At 50.6% G+C, this 24,465-nt stretch overlaps 1 long non-coding RNA gene across 1 annotated transcript; it reads left to right on the forward strand.

Annotated features, from left to right (window-relative positions):
* The first annotated feature begins 5,341 nt into the window (after positions 1–5,341).
* On the forward strand, positions 5,342–24,215 carry LOC148107570 (uncharacterized). The gene is made up of 3 exons (XR_015722120.1): positions 5,342–5,794; positions 20,831–22,978; positions 23,091–24,215. It is a non-coding gene; the product is annotated as an uncharacterized LOC148107570 (long non-coding RNA).
* Positions 24,216–24,465: the final 250 nt, after the last annotated feature.

Raw genomic sequence — 24,465 nt, forward strand, 5'->3', positions numbered from 1 at the left:
GCCGAGCCCCTGGCACTCCTGCTCTCAGTGACGGGCACACCTTGGTTAATGGGCCTATCTGAGACAAGGTGCAGGTGCCTCGGGAAGGCTCTCCAACCTTCGAAAGCCTGGCTCGACCAAGCAGTGGGTGCCCAGCCAGTGGGTGCCCACCTCTGCACCTCTGAGCCGGTGGTCCCAGCCCTGAGCTCCACTCCCATCAGGCCGCTGTGACTCCACTTTTCAGAAGGACAGATGAGGCCCAGAAAGGCTAGCCGCCCTGCTCAAGGCCGCACAGGATCCCCAGGCTCTGAGCCTCCTACCCCCACAGTCTCTGGGGCCCAGCATCTCCTAGGCCTACAAGGGCACCCAGGTCAGCCCTTGGCAAACTTTCTTTGAAAAAGCCTCTCCCTTAAAGACTGACCTGGACATTCGTTCAATCAGTCAAAGCTTCCGAAGGCTCGTAGCGGGCATGGGTGCCCCGAGCCCTGCCCACCCTGTTAGGGGACCCTCTGAAAAGCCCCGGAGGGCCAAGGAACTGAACAGAACCCTCTGATTTACTTCCAGTGCAGGGTATGGGTGGGGGAAGCCCGGTGGTGGAGGCAGAGCGCGAACCGTGGGCGCCGAGAGAGAGCAGATGTGGGCTGCCCCCCACAGCCCGCCTTCCGCTCACACTGCAAATCCATTCACGCTGGTCGCTGCGGCCTGCAAACCGCACTCGCCCTGGCTCCTGCCGGAACCCTGATGTGTCCCACATTGCTGCTCGGACCGCCAGTAAAACTCAGTCTCCTCCTTGTAATCGCCAACCCGTTTCCCGTTGGAGAAGCTGACTTTGAACTCACAGAGAACAAAGACCCCTTTGTGAGTGGCTTTTGGGAAGGGAGATGGGGGAACATTGCATGAATAACACGCGAAGCAGCAACCCCAATTATATTTTGTAACCTCCCCAGTGAACATGAAATAAAAACCACTTATTTTGAGAGTCGCGGCGGAGCCAAGTTTCTCTCGGCCTGGACCGTCGGGGCCTCCAGGCCAGCGGGACAGTCGCGTGGGACGATCGCTGCGCTGGGGGTGCGGCAGGGCCCGCCAAGAGCGCACCGGGCAGCTTGGGGCTCTGTCCCGCCAGGCGTCGCATCGTCAAACGCAGCACTCATCTCTTTTTTCCAGCTGCAGGGGACGTCCAGCTCGGGCAGGACGGAGGTCGTGTCTTCACCACGAGGAGCTGGAAAGACGGTGGCTACTTCCCTCCCTGTCCCAACCATGCGTATCTCCCCAAGCTCCCCTCAGCCTCTTCCTGCCAACGCTGCAGGCAGGACGGAGTCGGAGGGCTGGCCCCAGGGACCCTGCGGGAGCTGGGCGGAGGCTGCAGCTGTCTTCCCACCCTTCCCGGCTCAGGGAGCGCCGGCTGCCAGCTCCCGGCCTGTGGTTTCTTCACACACCCCGTATTCTGTCAGCTGCTTGGTCTGTGCCCACAGGTCCATTTGTCTCTCTAGCAAAACCCCATCTCCCCCTCAAGTTTGAGGCACATGTCACCTTCTCAGGGAAGCCCTCTTGGATTTAGTTCCTCTCCCCCCTCCTCGCCATCTCTAAGACTCAGCATGGGGCAGCGTGGATTCGTCTCACATCTGCCCCCCTTGGCCACCCAAGGTGCTGAGGATGTAATTTGTCTGTGTGCCCCTGGCACCTATTCCAGGGCCTGGCACAATGGTAGCCTGTGAGTGGTTGGAGAAGCAGATCCACATATTTCTTACTCTATAACGGTACTTGTGGTGGTCAAGATGCTTTGGGCTCAAAACCACCTTCTATAAGAAAAGATGGGGAAGCTGGGGTTGCTGGTGGGAAGGAAGGTTCATATAACAGATATCTGAATAGATGGCTTCAGGCATGGCTTGATCCAGGGTCTCCCTCTTCATCTCTCCATCTCAGCCTTATCCCAGGCAGGCCTCCCCATTATGAGGTAAGCTAGAAATGTACACCCTGCCAGCTTAGCAACCCCATGGAAGGACAGCCCCCTCAGTCCCCATGGCTGGGCAAAGTCAATGCCCTGTCCCTGTCCAGTCCAGGGGGTCTGAAAGCAAGTTCTTTCCTGGGAAGTAAAAGCTCTGGCAGCTCTGATAAAGCAGAGATCTAAAAAGACAGATTCCAGAGACGTGGAAGACTATACTCTGCTGCTCACTGTCTCCCCAGGACGGTTCTGCGCATGAAAACCCTTAATATAATATTTTGCATCTCCTTGAGTAATAATTTACACATCATCTACTTCCAAAAGAGATCCAAGGCCGCCGTGTAGCTTTGGTTTGTTTGCAATCTTTGAAAAGGGCTTCCATTGGGTGTCCACGGTGAGGAATGGAAGCCAAGAAGAGTGGCACGGCTGGCCGAGGGCCCCCAGGGGCAGGACCTCCTGCCTGAGGTGCCCTGTGACCTGACCAAGTTCAACTCAAGTTGAGTTGCTTTCCTTCCCCGGCTCCCTGATGGAACCACGGACAGACACAATGAAAGTGTTGTTGTGTTGCTGTGTTGCTACTGAGGTTCTCTGTCCATGTCTACCACTTTGCTCCAGCTCCTTCCTCCTGGGGTCACACGGCTTCGGGTCTTCTAGTGAGGCAAATCCTGGTGCCCCAGGCCCCTGGAGAGAAGCTCGTGGTTATTTTTGTTGCAGTTATTTTTAGCTTGCTTATAAAATGATACCTATATCTGTACACATATGGATAATTGCACACACATATATATTACAGGTATGCGTAGGTGAGCTAGAGACTAATGCAGAAGATCCATATCACCTCATGGAGTTCACACACGGACCTATTTCACAGATTAAGGACCTGCTGCCCAGAAAGATCGATTGACAAACCCAAGGGCCATCGGCTAGTAGGTGGAGAGACTCTAAACAGAAGGCCCAAGAGACAAAGGGTCTCACACTTGTTGGCAGCCCCATGCAGTCTGAGAGGGGACTGAATAGGGTAACCAACAGCAGAACAAACTCTGTCCCTCAGTGTGGGCTTCAGACCTGGGAGCCAGCCACTCCTGACCTGCCAGTTGCTCTCAGGTCGGAGACAGGGATTCCCTACCCTGTCTGGCAGTCCTTCCTTGGGGCCTGGCTCTCTGCTTCGCTGACCTTTCATTCTCAGAGACAGAGACTGGTCAGGGCAGTGAGGGCCCAACAGGACAGTAGCATGGCCAGGGCCCAAGTGCCCCATTCCCAGGGGGCCCAGGCCAGGCAGCAGCCACAGGGGGACCTGCCTAGAAGGGCTCTAGAACTGCTCTTCCCTGGGGCAAAGGACAGGAAGGTCATTCTGATTTCCCCCACTCACATGTACCTACAGGTTGGAAGCCTTGAGATTTTCCTGCCACCTTCTCTCTGGCCGAAAGATGTCCCTGACTCTCCTCTGCTCCAAGCCCAGGACTCCCCCAGTCCACACTGGGTGCGGAGGTCCCTTGCTCCAGTCCTGTCCCAGGACCTCCCTGGCCAGCACCACGTGCCTCTGGGGCTTCGCTCAGCGACTCTAACTTTACCCCCATGGTGCTCCCTGTCAGCAAGCGGGGACCCACTTCTGCAAAATGGTGTCACCCTACCTCAGGACATTCATGGCCTTCATCGGAATCTCTTCTTTTTGTTTGGTGTATAATTTTTGAATGGTCTTGGGGGCCTGGGTCCATAACAGCTACAAACATAAGAGGGTTATGACTGTTTTTGTGTTTTTTACGTATTTAAGTAACGTTATAATGAAAATAATTTAGATCGGTACTAGGCAACCAAGATCGTTTTTTTTTTTTCTCTAGAAGGTGGCGGGGGGAAGGGTCCTACATTATTTGGGTTTAGGAAACACTGTGATAAAATAATCAATCTCATCTGAGGTGTCAGTAGCCAATAAGGGACAAGGGACAATAAGCCAATGAGGACGTAGCTGGAAGCGGGTCAAAAACCCAGAGACACCTTTGGGTTTGAACCCACATTCCTGTGTGAACTCTGACCTGGGAAAAGGGACTTGGTACCTCTGAGACAGTTTCCATAGCCGAAAACCAGAACACAGTAAAGATCAGGTGGTCCCTGACCTCTGGGCGTCACCCTTCCCAAGGCAGAGCGGCTGTACCCAGACTCCCTTGGAGAAACACCTTGAGCCAAGAAAACCCCTTCTCTGGTGCGGATGCCAGGCCCCCGACAAAGAGGATAGGAGATGGCTTGGCTGGGGGCTCTGGGGCAGTGCCCCCCAAGAGCGACCAGGGCCAGCTGCCCTTTCTGCTGTGGGGCAAGGACCCACCACCCGACACTCTCAAATCCAAACCAAGGGCAAGTTCAGCCTCACCCGTGCCCTCCAACGCTTTAGCACAAGAAAAGCCGCGGCCCCTGACCAAAGCCACGTTTGGTTGGAACAAGCAGGGCTCCAGCAGGTGTAACCCCAGAGCCGATGCTGTCAGGTCACACAGATGAATTTCCACAATGTCTAAGCCAACAGACTCTCGTGTGTCCCTCAGAGCAGGTAGGCCCTCCTGACCGGAGCTGAGGTCAGGGAGGTCGGGGAGTGAGACCCAAGCCCCCAGTCCTGGATGACAGCCTGTCAGCCTCTGAACGGCCCAGCGTGAGGCAGGTGCGGTGGGCAAGGGCCAGGAGGCTGGGGAGAGAAGGGCTGTGGTCTTCCCGATGAGGGGCTGTGGTCATCACCGGCCTGGCTCCCTGAGGGGCCCTCAAGTCACGAGCCTTGATGGTTGCCCTGGGCATTTGGGGACTGGGCTCAGGGTCCACCCAGCAGGGGCCGGTAGGACTTCCTGACAAGGCAAAGATCTCATTTAGTTTTACTTTTCAGGGTTGCCCCCATCAAAGGGAAGGCTCTATTTAACCAGTGGCCACTAAAAATAAATACTGAAACACCACATTTGTGTGGCTAAGCCAGGCCGAGCTGTGCCTCAGAGGCATGCCGTCGCCCTCGGCCGGCTGGGACAATGACACTCTCGTGCCGCCAGCACCGGAGGGGCCAGGCCTGGCCTAGAAAGAGGACAAACCCTGTGATGTCCACACACATCCTGATTTCCCAGCATCTGGGGAACACAGTGACTGGTGAGGAAAGAAGGTCAGAAGGAGACCAAGCGAGGAAACGCCTCTCCAGAACATTCTTCCCACGCTGGAGTGTGGGCGGCCCTGCGAGAAATGCCCTCACGGCCTACCTCACCCTGGGTCTGCTCCAGCCATGCGATCCCCACCGAGACACCAGACCCCACGGCCCTGGCCACAGCCCAGGCCAGAAACCACACAAGGCAGGGGGTCCTGGGGGCAGGGCCGGCTGGGCCCTCCAGCTGGGAGAAGGCCAGCCCAGAGAGAAGACAGTCCCTCCCCTGCCAGCAACCTTCTGCTGTTTTCCAACGCCGAGCCGTCCAAAGGCAGCTTTATTGTGGGAGGCCTGGTGGTGGGGGCGGGAGGGCCCCGCGTCAGCAGCTGGAATGAGAGAGAGAGAGAGAAACAGAAACAGAGACAGAGCAAAGAAAGACACGCAAAGAAGAAACAGAGAGAGAGAGAGAGAGAGAGAGACCTTCTAAGTCTCAGGATAAGGGCAGCCAGAGAGCACAGTGAGGTGTGCAGCTCCCTCCTGAACTCCTGGGCCCCTGAGCTCTCCTCCTGCTGGACCTGCTTCCCCACTCACGTGGGAGCAGAGCTCCCAGCTTCCGAGGCCCAGCTCCCCTCGCCTGGGCTGACCACGCCTGGAGGGCATCCAGGGCCCCCTTCTCTCCAAATGAAGCTGGACCTAGGGTCACACAGGGGATGCACAGAAGCTCCCGCTCACCAGGTCCCTCTAACCTCGGGCTGCGCTACGGAATAAGGTTTTCGGTAAGTCCGTGACCGTGTTGTGAATAGCGCAAGGGACTTCCATCGTATTTGTGTGGATTAGAACACTGTCAGTGTGTTCATACCCTGAGAGTAGCAACAGTGCTTGCAATCTTGTTTTGTCCTATTTCTTCCTCCCTCCCTCCCTCTTTCCTTCCTTCCTTCCTTCTTCTCTTTTTTTAATACATTGAAAGGCTCCAAAAGCAAGAGTGGCCAGGACTTGCCTCCACCGAAGTCACCCGGAAGGCTAGTGGGGCTCTGTAAGTGCCCCCGCTGAGAGTAGGACAAGCTTCCCGTGGATCCCATCACAGGCCCCAGGACCTAGAGCAGCCCCAGGGAAAGCTCCGTACCCCTAAATGCTAAGACCTTTGAACCCTCTTGCCCCTTAGAAGTCACTGGAATCAGGGACCCTGAAAGGTAGGGAAGCCTGGGGCGTCAGCTGGCTGTGGCACATGAGAGGTCCCCCAGCTGGGGGTGAGCAGCCAGGACGAAAGGGGGTCCAGAGCAGGTGCTCAGCCCACCTGAACGGACCAGCCCAGCTTCCCAGTGCAGAGCCCGCTGTGGGTAACAGGAGCTGGACACTAAGGGGAATGTGGCATTCCTTTTTTTTTTTCCCTTTTTTAAGATTTTATTTATTTATTTGTCAGAGAGAGAGAGAAATAGAGAGCAAGCCCAAGGAGGGGGAGGGACGGAGGGAGAAGCAGGTTTCCCGCTGAGCAGGGATCCCAATGCCGGGCTTGATTCCAGAACCCCAGGATCATGACCTGAGTCAAAGGCAGACACTTAACTGACTGAGCCACCCAGGCACCCTGAATGTGGCATTCCTGATGCTTGTCCCTGGCCCTGATCTAGCTGGATGTTATTACTGAAGGCATTTTCTTTTCTCTCTTCTCTTACCCTCTGGAAACATCTTAAGGGAATTGCAGTGATAGGCAATAGTACACCTCTCTCACCCCATAATATAACATGTTTACATATTTTATCCCATTTGATGTTCACAACAGCCCCACTTCTCTCCTGTCACACTAGTCTCTGTATTGTTCCTTGAACACACCAAATGCTTTCCTGCCCCAGAACCTTTGCACATGCTCTTCCTCCTGCTTCAAATACTCTTCCCCATGCTGCATTCCCTTCATTTGGGCCTCTACCAAATGTCCCTTTCCCTGAAAAGGCTTACCCTACAACCATGTGTAATCCGTATAAAATTCACAATTTCCTTGATGCTCAGTCAAAAATATAATTGTTGAGGGTGCCTGGGTGCCTCAGTCAGTTAAGCATCCTACTCCTGATTTCGGCTCAGGTCATGATCTCAGGGTCTTGAGACTGAGCCCCGCACTGGGCTCCACACTCAGCGTGGAGTCTGAGATTCTCTCTCTCCCTCTGCCTCTGCCCTTACCCCTGCTCATGCACTCTCTCTCTCTCTCAAAATAAATAAATAAAATCTTTTAAAAAGTGTTCTAGAATTAAATACTGGTGATGACTACACAACCTTGTAAATAATACTGAAAACCATTGAATTGCACACTTTAAAATGGTGTGTAAATTATATCTCAGCAAAAACCCCCAAAACATCTGGATAAGATAAAACTTAGGCAACTACTACATTGTCTATAATATTTAATTTTCTTGATTTGTTCTTTAGTTTTATTTCTTCCTTCCCAATCTATATTCTTGTCTTTTCTTTTTTTTCTTTTCTTTTCCTTTTCTTTTCTTTTCTTTTCTTTTCTTTTCTTTTCTTTTTTCTTGTCTTGTCTATCGTGTTAGCTAGTACTTCCAATAGGATGTGAGAAGGAGTAGTGAGAAGAAACATGTTTGTCTTATTCCTGATCTTAGTGGGAAAGCTGCTGGTTTCTCACCCTTAAGTATGGTGTTAGCTGTAGGTTTTCGTAGATATGTTTTATCAGGTTCAGGAAGTTCCCTTCTATTCGTAGTTTACTAGGTTTTTTTTTTTATCACGAATAGTGAGCTGTTGGGTTTTGGGAATGCTTTTTCTTCATACAATCAGGTGATTTTCCTTTTTTAGCCTGTTGGCGTGACGGATGACATTAATTAGTTTGCAAGTCTTGAACCGGCCTTGCTTACCTAGGGTAAATCCCACTTGGTCATGGTGTATACATCTTTTTAAATATTGTTGGGTGTAATTTCCTAATAGTTTATTGAAGAAATTTGCATCTCTATTCATCAGACATATTGGTCCTAGTCTTCTTTTCTTGTAATGTCTTTGATGGTTTTGGCTTTAGGGGAATGCTGGTCTCATAGAATGAGTTAGGCAGTATTCCCTCTGCTTCTCTTCTGAAAGAGATTATAGAGAATTAATGTAATTTCTTCCTTAAAGGTTTGGTAGAATTCACTGGTGAATTGATCCAGGCCTTCTTGTTTTAGAAGATATCAATTGTTGATTCAATTTCTCTAACAGATACAGCTCCATTCAGACTGTCTACTTCTTCTTAGGTGAGTTCTGGCAAATTGTATCTTTCAGCAAATTGGTCCATTTCATCTAAGTTATCAAATTCATGAGCATAGAGTTGTTCATAGCATTTCTTTATTATCCTCGTCATGTCCATAGGATCTGCAGTGATGTTCATTCTTTCATTTCTGATATTAGTAGTTTGTGTCCTCTCTCTTTTTTTTCATAGCTAACCTGGCTAGAGACTTATCAATTCATTAATCTCCTCAAAGAACCAGCTTTTGGTTTTATCAATTTTCTCTACCAATTTTCTGTTTTTAATTTAGGGATTTCACTCTAATTATTATTTCTTTTCTTCTGCTTACTTTGGATTTAATTTGTGCTTCTTTTCCTAGTTTCCTAACTTAGGCTATACATTTTAGATCTTTCTTCTTTTCTAATATATACACAAAATGTATTAAATTTCCCTCTAAGCACTGCTTTCACTACATTTCACAAATTTTGATAAGTTATGTTTTCATTTTCATTTAGTTCAAAATATTCTAAAATTTCTCCTGAGATTTTTTCTTTGATCCATGTGTTATTTAGAAGTATGCTGTTCTAGGGGCGCCTGGGTGGCACAGCGGTTAAGCGTCTGCCTTCGGCTCAGGGCGTGATCCCGGCGTTACGGGATCGAGCCCCACATCAGGCTCTTCTGCTATGAGCCTGCTTCTTCCTCTCCCACTCCCCTGCTGTGTTCCCTCTCTCGCTGGCTGTCTCTATCTCTGTCGAATAAATAAATAAAATATTAAAAAAAAAAAAAAAAAAAAAGAAGTATGCTGTTCTGGGGCACCTGGGTGGCGCAGTCGTTAAGCGGCTGCCTTCGGCTCAGGGCGTGATCCCGGCGTTCCGGGATCGAGCCCCACATCAGGCTTCTCCACTAGGAGCCTGCTTCTTCCTCTCCCACTCCCCCTGCTTGTGTTCCCTCTCTTGCTGGCTGTCTCTCTCCATCTAATAAATAAATAAGCAAATCTTTAAAAAAAAAAAAGAAGTATGCTGTTCCATCTTCATGTATTTTGAAAGTTTCCAGTTATCTTTCTGTTATTGATTTCTAGTTTAATTCAGTGGTGATTTCTATTTTTTTTGTTATGATGTGTTTTACATTTGTTATGATGTGTTTTATTTCCCAGAATGGGGTCTATCTTGCTAAATATTCCATGCGAGCTTGAGAAGAAGATGTATTCTGTTGCTGTCGGATGAAATAGCCTATAGACGTCAATTATGTCCTGTTAATTGATGGCGTTGCTGAAGTCAAGCCCATCCGTTCTTATTTTCTGTCTGCTGGATCTGTCTGTATCTCACAGAGGGATGTTGACATCCACAACGATGGTAGTGGAGTCATCTACTCTCCTTGCAGGTCTATTAACTTTGCCCCGCACAGTATGAGGCTTTGTCGGGAGCATACACGTTAAGGATTGTTATGTCTTTTTGAAGTATTGACCCACTTTATCTTTCTGCAATGCCTTTCTTTATCCTCAACTTTCCTTGCTTTGAAGTCTGCTTTGTATGAAATTAATATAGCTACACCTGTCTTTTGATTTAGTGTTAGTAGGGTACATTTTTCTCCAGTCATTTTCTTTTATTTTTTTGAAGACGTATGTATTGATTTGAGAGAGAAAGAGAGCATGAGAAGGAGGGGCAGAGGGAGACGGAGAGAGAGAGAGAGAAACAGACTTCCCATTGAGTGCAGAGCCTGATGCAGAGCCTTCCCACTGAGTGCAGGCTCAGTCGCACGACCCTGAGATCATGACCTGAGCCAAAATCAAGAGTTGGACGCCTGACTGACTGAGCCGCCCAGACGCCCTTCATTTACTTTTAATCTAAATGTGTTTTTATGTTTAAAGTGGGCTCCTTGTAGATGACATAGGGCTGGGTCTTGTTTTTTGATCCACTCTGACAATCTACTTTGACTGTCTACTTTGTCCAGTAGAGCTCCTGCCATATTAATCATAGTTGTTTTAAATTTCTGAATGGGTAATTCCAACATCCCTCTTATGTCTGGCTCTGATGTTGGCTAGGTCTCTTCAAATTGTATTTTTGGCCCTGTAGTATGCCTTGTAATTTTTCTTAGTAGTTAGATATGACGTACCAGGTAAAAGGAAGTGCCATAAATAAACCTTAGTGATGCGGTGAGTTGTGCGGGGAGGGGAAGAGTTCTATAGTTCTAGAATTAGGTCTCAGTCTTTTAGTGAGCCTGTCTCTCTGGACTGTGAACGTCACAAGAGTGTCTCAGATTTTTTTCTCCTCCTTAGGGGGAACAGGATGGCTATAGTTTCCCGGAGTTGATTATTTCCCTTTCCCCAGAGCAGTTAGGCTCTGATAATACCCCAACAGCATAGACTCTGGTTAACTAGTTTTCCCTAAAGGCAGACCTTGTTAAGGAGAAGAGCGTGCTCTGGCAAATGGTTCATATTCCCCTCCCCAGCTAGAATCATGAGGGGATTTTTACTCTGATACTGTGGGAACTTGGTCAAGCTCCTGGAGGTCAATCTCAGGTCAACACTGTGGGGGACCCTCCGTGACTGTGGCCCTTTTAATTCTCAGACTTGTCCACCCTGGGTCTCCAGCAGTTCATCAATGATAGTTCACATTTTCCTACCCCAGCACAGGTTCCCACTGTGGTGTCCAGCGACAAGTCGCTGCTCTGGCAAGCCGTGTCTTCACGTGTTCACCTCTGTCTCTTCAGTCTTGGAGGCAGCGATTTGCCTTATGCCCTCCCCCTCTCATGGATCCAAGAAGAGTTGTTGGTTTTTCCCTTTGTTTTTCACTTGTTAGGACAGAGTGGTGATTTCCAAACTCCGTACCTGTGGAACCCCATTCATTAGTTTTAAATTAATAATTTAAAAAGATATTTGAATTTTAAAGGTATTATTCCAATTTAGCAAAATAGTTCCTATGTGAACTAAAATTTGCACTTACCTTGCAGTGTGCACTGCAAAACAGTTAGACTGTTTTGAATTTTAAATACAAATTAAATAGTGGTCACCCAGAACGGCAGAATTAAAGTAACTCAAGTTCTGTATCTTCATCTTTCCAATCACTGCACTGCCCTTATTTTGTCCCATCTGCTGTTAAGGAAGGAATTCATAGTACCCCAGAGTTAGAGACAGGTTGTATGTCCACAGTGGCCTTTTCCCTCTCATGACTTACTTTATAAAGCACATTTCTGGGCCAACTGTATATGTAGGAGTTCTCCAAATGAACTTACATGTAGAATACAAAATTTATGAAAAAATAAGAAATAGAATCATGTTCATATGTAGCATATATATATATATATATATATATACTCACAAGCAATTGTTTCGAATTCAACCAATAAAATATTTTCCCTGGGAGGAGTATTTTATCACACCAAGTTATAAAACACAGGGGTCTGACTTGGTGGGTTTCATTATTGTCCTGTTTTCTACAGATGCCCCCACACACACTTTATTGAGTAAACCCAGGCAGATGCAGACAGTTCCCATCCCTCTGCCCTTGGTTCAACACCTATACTCTCTTCCCCAATGCCTTGTAGTTCTTATTTCAGTCAACCCTCAGGAGAAACTCGTGAGTTAGATATTATCATCTGTATGTTACGAATGAGGAAAGACGGGCCCAGAGAGGTGAGTGGTTTGTGCAGGGACTGGGAGGGATCGGAGCCTGAAGCCAAGTCTGCTAGACCCCAGTTCTAGACCCCAGATCTCAGCCACTTTTGTACAGGGCCTAGCTCCCCACCTATGGCACCCCACCTAGACTGGCCTCTGTCATTGCTGCCTGTGATCAGTTTACTCACCACATTTCTGCTGTCAGACTCCCCCCAGCTGGGCCATGCTCCCAGGAAACTGTCCTCAGCTCAGTGTCTGCTTTTGGCTTGGATAGAACCTGGAAATTCCCTCACACTAAGGTGCCCAGAGCTGATAACAGGACCCTCTCTCAGGAGGTATTTGCTTTTAACAAAGGGAGTCCTTCCTAATCAGCCAAAAGAATTCCTCTACCAGGCTGCCAGAATCATCTATATACACACGATCTCTTCCTCCACATTATGTCAAGAGTAGTTTGCTCCCCAAACATGAATTCTGCCTGAGGATAAATCAAGAGAGACACCCCAAAATCCACTCAGTCTCAAAGTGCAGTTAGAGGAACCATTACATGACACATTCTCACGTGTCTGGTTATGTGGAGCCAAGAAAATCCAGTCTCTCCCCCAGCCGGCACTAGCATCCAACAGCCCAGTCTCTGCCTCGTGAGCGCGGCCCTCAGCAGGGCCTGGAGAAGAGGCTGTGGGAGGACAGAGTCTTGCACACTCTGGAGGTGGGCCTTGTCCTTCTCAGTGCACTCGGACGCTTCCCTCCAGAGTTGCCAGATTTACCAAGCTTCACAAGTGCCAGTTTTTTATGATTGTCCTCCAAGACCTCACGACTCATTACAATCCTTCTCCACAGACAGATGAGGAAATAGCCTTGAGAAAAGTATATCTCTGTTAAAAAAAAAATGGATTCAGATTCCACTTTATATCATCCAGGGTTTACTTACAGGAAATAGAAACCACTCAAACAATTTTAAGTGAAAGGGGGTTTAGACAGGAAATTATGGGCTTACAATTTTATTGAAAGGGCTGGAGGAGCAGGCGTGGGCCAGGCCTATTGGAGAGATGCCCGGAACAATGCCTGGGGACCAGCCGGCCGAGTGCTGCTGCCTCAACCCTGCCAGTCAGGTGGGGTTAGGAGGTCATCACTGCTGCCCCGACACCTGCCTCTTGACCCCACAAAGGGACTAAGTGGACTCTGGAATGCCACTGCAGCAGAAACAACCACCACAGCTCTGCTTGCCAGCAGGAACAGCCAAAAGCAGCAAGGGGATGCTCTTGGCCTTGAACTGTAGTAGCGTGCAACTAAGTGGCAGAACTGAGCATGTGCTAGAGCCGGCTCGGCCCAGCAAGTCAGTGGTACACACAATCCCAACTGCACATTCAGTGGCATCGTATGAATAGCTTAATTGAAATTGACCATGCTGGGAGTATTTACACCACGAAAATCAGCAAGCACTACAACAAGCCAGAGTGTCTTTGTATTTTATTTATTTATTTAGAGAGCTGGTTATTAAGTATTTACCAGCACAACACTCTAGCTGCAAGGGAAGCAGGAAACACAGCTGTTCACTTTCCAGCCTTTCAAAGAACACTAAAGGGAAAGTGGAAAGGATGCCCGCTCACACTTCCGGGAATGCACCCTATAGTAAACGCGCACATGTGTGAAATGACATATGACTGATGATGCTGCAGGGTTGTTAGTAATTGTGTTGAAGCAAGATTTCTTAGCACAAATGGCTCTTGAGCATATGTCGAAGTTTATTAACCTCCCAGCAAGGGAATTGGCAAGGTGACAAAATAGTGTGTTGGTTCAGAGAGCGTTTGGAAATCGTTGATGTGTCTCTCCTGCGGGGAAAGAAGGCTGGCCGACGCTGCTCTTTAGGAAAAGAGGCAGCTAAGAAGGGCAAGATTACGTTTTCATTTACCGTGATCATTGACGCTTCTGTATCAGCTGCAACCAATGAAATTCCAGGCAAATTTTCTCAGAGGCCATTTCTGGAGAGACCACCTGTTCATCAGAAATAACAAGAGACACATCCAAGACACCCTGCATCTGTGGCTGTTAATTGGACACACACAGCTACACAGTCCTGTGGCCCAGCGGAGCTGGGTGAGGACCAGTCAGCCCTGAGGAGGCAGCAAGCATGCCGAGCAGTGGTCAGACCGGAGGGCCAAGCGATCAGGTCCTGCTTTGTCTCCTTGGCCAGCACAACCTTCTGGTTCTAAGATGCTAAATGTGCAGGTTGCCTAATCCTTGGTTTTGTCTTTTATTTGATCATAGCCAAATATGGAAACAAGCTATGGAGACTGAATTGCATTCCCCCCAAACTTCACATATTAAAGCTTTAATCCCCCATGTGACTGTATTTGGAGATGGGACCTTGGAAGAGGCAATTAAGGTTAACTGAGATCATAGGGTGAAGTCCTCAGCCGGTAGGATTGGTGTTCTTATAAGGAGAGAAAGGGACTCAGAGCTCACTCACTCTCTGCCATGTGAGAACACAGTGAGAAGGTGGTGGCCTGCAAGCCAGAAAGACAGTCGTTCCCAGGAACCAACCCTGATGGCACCTCGATCTTGGACTTCCAGGCTCCTGAGCTGAGAGGAAATCAAGAGCTCTGTTTAAGCCTCCCAGTCCGTGGTATTGTGTTACGGGGCCCAAGCAGATGACTACTTGAGCTAAACGCCCATTAATAAGGAACAGGTCAAATATTGTATCTATCCAGGGCCACACCAAATACCACACTGGTACCTCCCTGGAGCTGTGCAAAGAGCAATACTGTCTCCTATACTGAAATATTATGCAACCATTAAAACGAAAGAGGCAATTCTAGAAGCATAAAGAAGAATCTCCATCATATGTTAAATGGAAAAATGGAAGGGGTAAATCATGATGTATATGGTAGGCTGCCATTCAGGTTAAAAGTGGTCAAAGGAATCTATAAATGTATTTATGTAACTAAGTAAAATTATCTCTAGAAAGACACCCAAGAAAATGAGTCCAAGAAAAGGGTTGTCCTCCAGGGGAGATTGGCTGGGAGCAGGGATGGGAAAGGAGATTTTTACCATATACCTTTTAATACATTTTGAATTTTGTACCAATGTACAGCTATTGCCAATTCAGAAATATTGTGGTTTTTTTTTTTTAATGGCTGCAGAAATATAATACACTGGCTACGGGAATGTGGTGTTTGGCCAGGGAAGAGCAGAGGCTGGGCTGGAAGAATCGAGCACCACCCTGCGTGTCTGTTTTTCTATGGGAATTAATGCTGGACTTCATGGCGCTCAGCGGCCTGGGGCCTGTTCTGACCTTGAGAGGGTCACTCGTCCCCGCGGCTCAGTGTCTGCATGTGCGACCACCCAGCCTGGGGACCACACGTAACCTGTGCATGTCTGCACAAACCCAGGTGTGGAGGCGGGCTCTCTTCCCGAGCAGGGCAAGGGTGCAGGTGCTCGTTGCGACGTAGGCCAGATTGGACCCCAAACCAGACACTTCTGTAAAGCCCCCACCCCAGGGATCCACAGGAAGGCCACTTCTGATCTGCACGTAGAGGACAACCAGGCCTGTGGTACTAGTGGTCGGTAAGAGTGGTGGCAGAGGTGGGCTCTGGAGCTCCTGCCTGGCTCTGTATCTAACCTTGGCCAAGGGACAAGCCTGGTCGATTCTAAATGGTGCTGTGGGGACTGGAGGGACACGGCCCCTACAGAGGATGGCATGGGGCTGTACAGAGAGGCTCGTAAATGCCGACCACTGCCGTTCCTCGGCTTCGACTCTGGCCCGGAGAGCCCGCTGCAGCTGCTTGGTGGCGTCCCTGTGACTAAAACATCATACAAACGTAAAGCCTTGTTCAAAGGAACAGATGGCTTAGCCCCAGGAGTGGGCAGGTCTCTCTGATGTGTGTATGGCAATGCCCTTGGCTGGCCTTGCTGGGCCTGGATAGGGAGGCCCGACTCGGCTGCAGCCCCCGCCACGCCCCTTCTTCCCTTCCTCCCGTCCTTCCCCACATGGAGCCTGTCCCCTTCCCTTGTGGTCCCCACCCCATGCCCAGGCAGAAGCTCCCCTTGCTCCTGAGCTCCTGTAGTTTGCCTGGAGGGTGAAGGGAAGGGAACGTTGGCAGCCGGCGGGGAGGGGACAGAGGCAGTGTCCTCACCTGGCCTGTTCCAGGAGGCTCACCGGCTCCAGCCCTTTCCCCCTCATTGGGCCCTGTCATTCCACAATAGCCCCTCGTGGAAGGTGAGTGTTGTGACTTGTCCATCAGGGAAATGCCTGTGAGGCTCAGTCAAGGCCACTGGCAAGGAGAATGGAGCTGAGGTCCCCCGGCCTCTCTCACCAAGCACGCCCCACTGAGATAGGAGCAAAGTGACAGGTCACAGCTTCTGGGACCCCCACCCTCGCAGTCCCTCACTTCCCACCGCCTTGCCTGGCTCAGCCCTCACAGCAGCCCTAAGGTTAAGGATAAGGACACTAAAGATGAAGGGCCATGGGTCCAAGTGACATTGGGGGGGGGGGCACAGACCCCCATACCTGGGGCTGATGAGGGGTGACTCTCCACATCCCAGCAGCCCAAACCTGGTCACTACGTCCTAGGAAAAAGCTCTGGCCAGCCCCACCGGAAAGCAGCCAGGCTGGCCGGCCCAGCCCGGGCCCCACCCGCACCGCAGAGGCCCTCCTCCCCTGGCAGCAACTCTTCCTTTACTTATGAAATATTCTCCATTTGCTCTTTTAACCGTCCCTGTGCTCCCTGACCTTGTCCCTCTGCGCTCCTCCACCCCAGGCTCAAGCTCCCGCTTGACAGGCCCCCAGGGTCTGGGTCCCGTCGGGCCACAGCTGCCGGGTGCCTCCAACACTTCCCCTCCGCCCGGGGCCCCTCAGCCACATGTTTCTAATTCCCTGACACTCGGGCCATGAGGTGGGAGGGGCAGCTTCTGCCCCGCAACTGCGGGCTCCCAGGCCACCTGGGGGGGGAACGGGGAGGGGCTGCCCACTCAGGCCTGGCCTGCCCCCAGGGAACTTCTGCCAGGGTGCTCGGAGCCACCAGGGGAGCGAGGAGTGGCCAGCAGGGCAGGGCTGGAAGGGGCCTTTCCCAGGCCAATGTTTCTAGAATCTGGCCTTGAGCAGTCCCAACACAATCCCTCCCCAGAGACAGGCCTGCCCACTGTTCCTTTAAGGGAAGCAAGACGCCAAAGCCATTTCTCCAGAGCCTGGGAGGTAGAGCTGGGGCTCCTCTGTGAGTGTGATTCTCCTTCCCGGCTCTCCACTGTGGCCTCCTCAAACCTGGACAGCTGTAGGGGAGGTGTTTACGGACTGGCATGGCCTTATCATATGGTGCGGAGTGGCCCTTCAGGTTGAAGTTTTCTTTTAAGAGTTTATTTATTTGAGAGAGAGAAAGAGAGAGAGCAAGAACGTGAGCAGGGAGAGGGGTGGAGGAAGAGGGAGAGAGAATCCCAAGCAGACTCCACGCTGAGCGTGGAGCCCAACACAGGGCTCGATCTCACGACCCTGAGATCACGACCAGAGCCAAAACCAAGAGTCGGACACTCAAACAACTGAGCCACCCAGGTGGCCCCAGGTTGAACTACTTTTAAATCAGATTTATTGAGGTGTACTTTGTATACAATAAAATCTGGCTTTTTAGGTATACAACCTGAAGCTTTTTGATAAATGCATAGTCACGTAACCACCACCACAATCTAGATAAGGAATATCTCCATCACCTCAAAAGGGCTCCTGTGTCCCATTGTGATCAATACCCTGCCCCCATCCCCAAACCTGGCAACCGCGGATCTCTTTTCCATCCCCAGAGTTTTGCCTTTTCTGGACGGTCAGAATTGGAATCATAAAACCTGTGGCTCTGGTTTCTTTCCCTTAATGTTTTTGGGCTTCATCCATAGCACTGCATGTTTTGGTGGGTCCTTCTCCTACTGCTGGGCAGCGTTCATTGGCGCGCACACGCCGTGCTCTGCTCATCCGTTCACCCGTTGATGCGCATTTGGGTTTTTCTGCTTTGCAGTCATGGCGAATAATGCTGCTGTGAACACTCATGTATGGTTCTTGGGAGGACATATGTCTTCAACTCCAGGGTGAATACCCAGCGGTAGGATGACTGGTCATATGGTAGGTATATGCTTACCTCTGTAGGAAGCAGCCGAACTGTTTTCTAGAGTGGTTTTAGCGCTTCACGTCCCCACCAGCAGTGACGGGAGTTCCAGTTCCTCCACATCCCCACCAGAGCTGACTGTTGTGTTTTTCATTTTAGTTGTTCTAACAGGTGTATGGTGGCATCTTATCATCGATTTCTTTTGTGTGTCCCTAACAATTAATGATGTTCCATCTTTCCATGTGCTGATTGGCTATCTGCGTATCTTCTTCAATGAAGTAAAGTATCTGTTCAACTCTTTCTCCCCAGCCCCACACCCCACTTTTTAAAAGGCTTGTAAAGCTGTTGAAAGGGCTTTCTAGCATTTGTGGAAATGAGCACACTCGTATCATGAACACAGCTCCGAACACTGGCCAGGAAAGGGTCCATTTACTCAGCAGGGGGCTCTCCGCTCAGGGCTGTGAGTGTCCACACGTCATGCTCTCTCCCGACCCCCCGACTCACCTCACATCCTGCACTAAGTTGAGCAACTGCCACAGGCTGTGCCCTGCCCTTCTGGTAGGCAGTGCACACAGGGGCCCAGAGGTGGGAAATGCAGTAAATAATAGTACCTATAAAGATGAATTAGGACAGGGGGCACCTGGGTGGCTCAGTCAGTTAGGCATCTGACTCTTGGTTTCAGCTCAGGTCATGATCTCAGGGTCCTGGGATCGAGCCCAGCATCAGGCTCACGCTTAGCAGGGAGACTGCTTCCCTTCTCCTTCTTCCTCTGCCCCTCCCTCTGCTCATGTTCTCTCTCTCTCTCTCTCTCTAAAGAAAATAAATAAATCTTTTTTTTTAAGATGCATTAGGACATACATATAAAGCATCGAGTCAGTCCAAGCAAAGTGCAAGTGCTCATTGAGTGTCGATGTTTATCATTACTATAATCCAGTCATTCAGGATTTCTTTGAACCTGAAGTCCAGGCCCCCAAGTTAGAGACCAAGGCTAGGAGGAGGTCTTCCAGGTTCCACAGGCCCCCCAGACCTGTCCATCTCTGCAGAGCAGAGCTCAGCGCCCACGCACTGCCCACAGCATACGATCCCCACTCCCGCAGTAGGACTCTGAGGGTTTCTGTTGGTGTCACTTGGTGTCACCTGCCCTCTTCTAGCGGCCTCAAGCAGTCCTCCATCTCGCACACACACGCACAGACTGGCCTCATGCTTCTGTCCCTCCAGGAGGAAGGTCTCATCCCAGATGCACCAGAGGCGTCTTCCAGGAAGAGGTCACTGTCATTCCTCTGAACTCCTAGGTCCAGCATCTCCTGAGTAGTGTCTGTGGGCAGTGATTGCAGGGCAGACACCAAGACCTGGGCACTCGGGGGGTAGGGAGCAGCCGTCTTGGCTGGCACCAGCCAGTGTGCAAAGCAATGTGCTTGGGAGAGAGGACATGGGGAGGGCAGGGCCGAACCGCTAAGCAGAGGATTTAGGTCTCCTTCAGGGCCAGCACAAGAGGTGATGCGAGCAGGGAGCTGGGTAGCACTGCAGGAGTGGGGTGGAGGGGCCGCATGGGGCCTGGGGTGGGGTGTGGAAAGAATGTGGGGTCAGGAGAAGCCACTCCCTGCTGTGGGACCTTGAACAAGTCCTCCAGGCTCTCTGAGCCTTGCTTTTCTCCTTGGTGACGTGGGACTCACAAGCCAGCCTGCTGGGCGTCAAGTAGCCCACAGCTGTGACGTGCTGTGCGAGCCAGGAGGGGATGCAATGCAAAGAGTCCCCCGGTTTGCACCAGTGAGGGTGGAAGGGAACGTGTTGGCACCGAGGTGGCTGCATGGCTTCCTGAGCAGGGATGTGATGGGGACCGATCTGGACAGAGACATCTAACACTCTGGCACACGCAGTGCCTCCTTCATCGGATTCCCTGCTCCACACAGATTCCAGATTGCCAGACCTCCCGTTTTATGTTTCTGATTCCACAGGTAACATACAAGACAGACCAAGCCAGGCATGCGCACCTGTATGCGTGTGCACAGCCAAGCACACACATGTGCGCACGCACACACACACAAAACACACACACACACCAAACCCTTGCTTCCTCCCCCTATCAGTAGGATAGCAGGCTAGGTCCTGTTTGTCTGTACTTACTACCCATATGCCCAGCACCCCAAGTGAGGAGTGTGTGTGTGTGTGTGTGTGCCCATGAGATGGGTTCTTATGTGTTGCTCCAACTTGCTTTTGTCGCTTAACACCAGGACTTAAGGAGGCCCTTGTTCCGACCGGACATCAGAACATCCTCGGCAGGCAAGTGCCACGTTTCACAGAGCCACACTGCCGCTGAGCGGTGTTTCAGTTATCTCAGACCTCACTCAAGACAAAGAAAGACCGAGAAACAATAATGACAGATTTCTGTAGCATCTTTATGTCATAAACTGTCCAGAGTTGACAGAGATGCGTTTCCAGGTTCAGAGACCAAGAGGTCCAGAGGCCACACCACGGCCACCACTCAGAGGGTAGAGTCAGAACCCCAGGGTCCTGCCCGCCACCCTCAAAGGAAACATCTCTGCTCAGAGGAAGGCATCTCTCAGGAACCCAGTCCCCGACACTGTGGATTGCCCGTGGACCCCTGAGCCACACGCATGACCAGACTTACTGCCCTCCATTCCTGAGGACCGACAGAGGGGCCTGGGAAGCTGGGGCAAGGACCCTCTCCCAGGGCAGCTCTTCGTCAGCTCAAAGAGGGCTCGATCTCTTTCCCAAAGGGCTCATGTGCTTCTGTGATTGCCAAGTTATCCGTAGGGTGATACTTCGGTGCCCCGTGAATACCCAAGTCCCCAGGAACCTCTCACTACCCGGTGTCAGCCTCCGCCGATGGCCCTGGCCTGAGTCAGTTACACCGTGAGGGTTGCAGGTCACTGACTTTCGGATTCTCTCCTTCTTTCTACAGTATCTGACATTCTTCAGTGAAGAAGAGCTCCCTTTACTCCCTGGGATGAACCAGTGCTTCTCCAGTGGTGGAAAATGGGCCTGCCTGCCTGCCTGCCTTGTCTTTTTCTTTTTCTTTTTTTTTTCTTTTTTTTTTTGATGATCACAATGGGCCTATGATTTGTATGTATTGTTCTTTGTGCTCAATTACGGTCGTTATGCTTTTCAATGTCCCAATTATCCCAGAAATCTTTCAGCACTTGCTTGCTTTCTGGCACAAGATGTCCCAGGCCTGCCTCTTGCTGCTCCTGCCCCAGACCTAGAACCAGCTGGTCTCCCAAAGAGCCTCAGGTCCCCAGCATGGGAGCGGGATTTAGAACCCAGGATCCACCTCTCCATGTGCTCACTGCAGGAAAGGTGACCCACTTCCCTTTACAGAAGAAAGATCTGGCAGCAGAGAGGGGCTGGGGCCCGCCAGTTCCCACAGGCAGCTGGGGCAAAGTGGGGACTAAGCTTCCAGCCTCCCAACTCTCCACAGACTCTCTGGGGTGGGGAGAGGTTGCTCGGTTGGTCGGTTCCAAGCACACAGCCTGGAGCTCCTCATCCTCCCCAGGGAGGCCTCGTGAGGGTCCTCTTGGTATACTTGGTCTCAGCCCTGCTGTCAGGGCCTTAAACCCAGACGATGAGTAATTTCAAGGGCCCTGGAAAAGTCCAGACACCGAAATCGAGCTGCCCACCCGTGAGTCAATGCCTAAAATTCCATCATTCATTCCTAAATGTGGGGTGGAGCCTGTTTACGTACAGCCCCCCTGAGGAGCTCGCTTCAAGTGTTCTGCTCTTCCCAAGAGCAGACGTCACTGATGGGACAGACAACCCCAAGGTGCCTGGGCCCTGAGGTTGGAAAGGGGGCCACCCTGCATTGGCGAGGAGCCTGTGGACTTATACAGACTTTGGGGACCGTCTAGGTCTGGGCCCCACTTCACAGACATGTGTCACAATCTGGCAGCCCCAGCCCCCTGCCCACCCCACTGCTCTAGGAAAAAAATACATCATCCCCTGCCACCTCCAAGATCCCCACAGGGCTCCTGGGGCTGGATGCCGAACCCCCAGCCTCTGCTGGGGCACAGCGCCCTTTATGGCCCCAATAATTGAACTCATGATGGTCAATGAAGAAATCCATGTGTTTCCTTTTTCCCGGTAACCTCTTAGTCTCAGGGCCTACCAAAGTACCAAAAAAAAAAAAAAAAAAAAATGGAAATGTAAATCTTTGACAGAGTTGAGAGGCAGGGAGCGAAAACATCAAGCCAGCCAAGAGCGGTGGTAGGCGGAGTGCAAGTGTGTGTGTGTGTGTGTGTGTGTGTGTGTGTGTGTGTCCATGCATATGCATGTAGGGGGGTGTGTTAGGGGGCCTGACTCAGGCTGCATCTGTTTTGAGGAGTAGGCCCCAAAAGACCTCAAAGGGTCTACAACCTTTGAGATGGGCTCACCCCACCCCCCACTCTGCCCTTCCCAACTGTTCCCTGTGGGATCCAAATACATTTCAGGCCAAGAAGGTTCTTCCTCATTAACAGAATGAGGAGAAAGCGTTGTTTTCAATTCACACGGAGTTATTTCTGTTTGTGACAGGATACTACTTGACATATTAATCAAAGGGCTTTATTTTCTGTTCGGGATTTTTTTTACCTTATGCTACTCCTTCATTTAGCCCATTCAGACAGGGGCTGATTTTAGACTGGAGGTCCTCAGGGGGGCGCCACACAGCAGAGAACAGAGCATGCGCGGGTAGGTTTTGGCGTCCACTGCAGGCCGCTGAGACTCAGGGAAGAGGAACAGCAGGCGCCAAAGCTTAACGTTGGAAGAGCCCAGCTCTTTGGAAAGAGAAAGTTTCGGTTTTGTGTTTTGGCTTTGGTCCACAAAGGCCCAGAGGACAAGACCATAAAAAAGACAGAATGCATTCAAAGCCAGTGCTGCCACCAAGAAGAAGCTGGTCGGGGAGGCCAGGAGGAGGGATAGTGGGAAGCAGGAGCCATGGCCACTCTCAGCCCTTCAGCCCAGGTCAAGATGGCGCGCGTGTTGGGGCTGCATGGCTGGAGCTTCGTGAAGTCTGGAGAGAACAGAAGAGAGTCAGGCCTGCTAAGTCTTGTCCTGCCAGGATTTCCCACCATAGCAGGTGAGTTAGTGTGCTTAACATGGGGCCTAGGCCACCTCTGGTTTTCTCCTGCATCGTCCCTGGGGGGGGGGGGACGGGGAGGACAAGGGGGGACCCCTGGTCCTCATTACAGGAGATGGAGTTCTAGCCATCAGATCCACGCTCCAAGCAGCAGATGGAGAAAAGCGGAAGGAGAGCAAAGGCCACCCCATAGACACGTCTTCCGGATATTCTGCAATCACTGCCCGACAGCGCTTCCGCTTTTACCCTTTCCACAAGAACAAAGACACCCACCCGACTGTCAGGCTGAGCCCACGTGGGGTCTTATTTCTGAGCCCGCCCTGCAAGGCTCCAGCCTCTGCCGCACAGCGAAGGGCACCCTGAGCCCCCCAAGACTGTGCCTGTCAACATCTCTGCTACAGTGACATCTCTCCCCCTGCTCCGTCCTGGGTTCTCAGGCTCAGGAGGCAGGGGCCTCTCTGTCCTGGGACTCTTCCTTGGACGAGGCCATCTTACACATAAGAGCTGAAAGCCCACCAGAGCTGTGCTTGCTCAAATGCTTCGTCACTGCTCGTCTAGGGCTGTTGACATAGTAATTTAAATTAATTAAAATCAAATAAATTTTGGTGCTTAACATCACGAATCATCAGGAAAATGCAAACCCAAGCTACAATGAGATGTCACCTCTCATATATGAAAATGGCTATCATCAAAATGACGGGAGATAATCAGTGTTGGCATGAGGAGGTGGAGGGAAAGAGATGCTTGCGCACACTTGCTGGGAATGCAAAGTGGTGCAGCCACTATGGAAAGCAGCATGGTGACTCTTTGAACAATTAAACACAGAATCACCATAGGACCCAGCAATGCACCTGGCGATCCCACTTCTGGGTATTTACCTGAAGGCAGGGAAAACACTAACTCCAAAAGATATCTGCACCCCCATGTTTACTGCAGCATTATTTACAAGAACCCAGACAGGGAAGCAACCTAAGGGTCCATCAAGAGCTGAATGGATAAAGAAAACGTGGCAGACACACGCACGCGTGCGCGCGGACACACGCACACTGTACTATCCCTCAGCCATAAAAAAGAAGGAAATCTTGCCATTTTTGACAGCATGGATAGACCTTGGGGGCATTCTGCTAAGTGAAAGGAGTCAGATAGAGACAAATATCATATGATCTCCCTTATGCATGGAATCTAAAAAACAAAACAAACAAATAAAAAAACCAAACTCATAGATACCGAGAACAGACTGGTGATTGCTGGGGTAGGGGTGGGGGTGGGTGAAATGGGGGACGGTGGTCAAGAGACAAACTTTCAGCTGTAAAAGGAGTCCTGGGGACGGAATTCACAGCATGGTGGCTATAATTAATACTACTACATTGCATATTTGAAAGTTGCTATGACAGTCACTCTTAAAACTTTGTGTCATGAGAAGACAGTATTTGTAAGCACGTGTGGTGATGGGTATTAATTAGCTGCACTGTGGTGGTCATTTCACA

The sequence above is a fragment of the Ursus americanus genome, chromosome 28 (assembly GCF_024610735.1).
Source record: "Ursus americanus isolate L20-20 chromosome 28, mUrsAme1.1.p, whole genome shotgun sequence".
NCBI lineage: Eukaryota > Metazoa > Chordata > Mammalia > Carnivora > Ursidae > Ursus > Ursus americanus.